Source organism: Arachis hypogaea, unplaced genomic scaffold (genome assembly GCF_003086295.3).
Source record: "Arachis hypogaea cultivar Tifrunner unplaced genomic scaffold, arahy.Tifrunner.gnm2.J5K5 arahy.Tifrunner.gnm2.scaffold_26, whole genome shotgun sequence".
Lineage (NCBI taxonomy): Eukaryota > Viridiplantae > Streptophyta > Magnoliopsida > Fabales > Fabaceae > Arachis > Arachis hypogaea.
The window spans coordinates 715,679-716,568 of record NW_027255453.1 but is presented as its reverse complement, the minus strand read 5'-3'; positions in this window follow the sequence as shown (position 1 = coordinate 716,568).

Genomic DNA, 890 nt, shown 5'->3' with positions numbered 1-890 from the left:
CAAAATTTAAAAATAAAAAGTTTTCATCTTTTTTTTGTCTTCTTAATATTGCTAGACTTTATTTTTTTTTAATTTCAATAAAAAATTTATTTTTTAAATTTAAAAATTCATAAAAATGAAAATTTTTCCTTTTCAAATCCTAAATTTATTTTCAAGAACATTTTTTATTTTTTTTCACCGGATAATGCTATTTTTTCACAAATACAGAATAAATTAATTTTAAAATTTAAAATTTTTTTTAAATTTTTTGTTTATTGGATATTTTTGAAAATCTTTATTTTTCAACTTTTTGGTAAAAATATTATTTTTTTAGTTTCAAAATTTAAAAATAAAAAGTTTTCATTTTTTTGTCTTCCTAATATTGTTGGACTATATTTTATTTTTTAATTTTCAGTAAAAAATTTAATTTTTAAATTTAAAAATTCATAAAAATGAAAAATTTTATCTTTTCAAATCCTAAATTATTTTCAAGAACATTTTTTTATTTTTTTACTCACTGGATAAGGCTATTTTTTCACAAATACAGAATAAATTAATTTTAAGAATTTAAACTTTTTAAATTTTTGTTTATTGGATATTTTTGAAAATCTTTATTTTTCATCTTTTTAGTAAAAATATTATTTTTTAGTTTCAAAATTTAAAAAAAAAAGTTTTCATCTTTTTTTTGTCTTCTTAATATTGCTAGACTTTATGTTTTTTAATTTTCAATAAATAATTTATTTTTTAAATTTAAAAATTCATAAAAATAAACAATTTTGTCTTTTCAAATCCTAAATTTTTTTTCCAGAATATTTTTTTATTTTTTTATTCACCGGATAATGCTATTTTTCACAAATATAGAATAAATTAATTTTAAAAATTTAAACTTTTTAAATTTTTCTTTCTTGGAT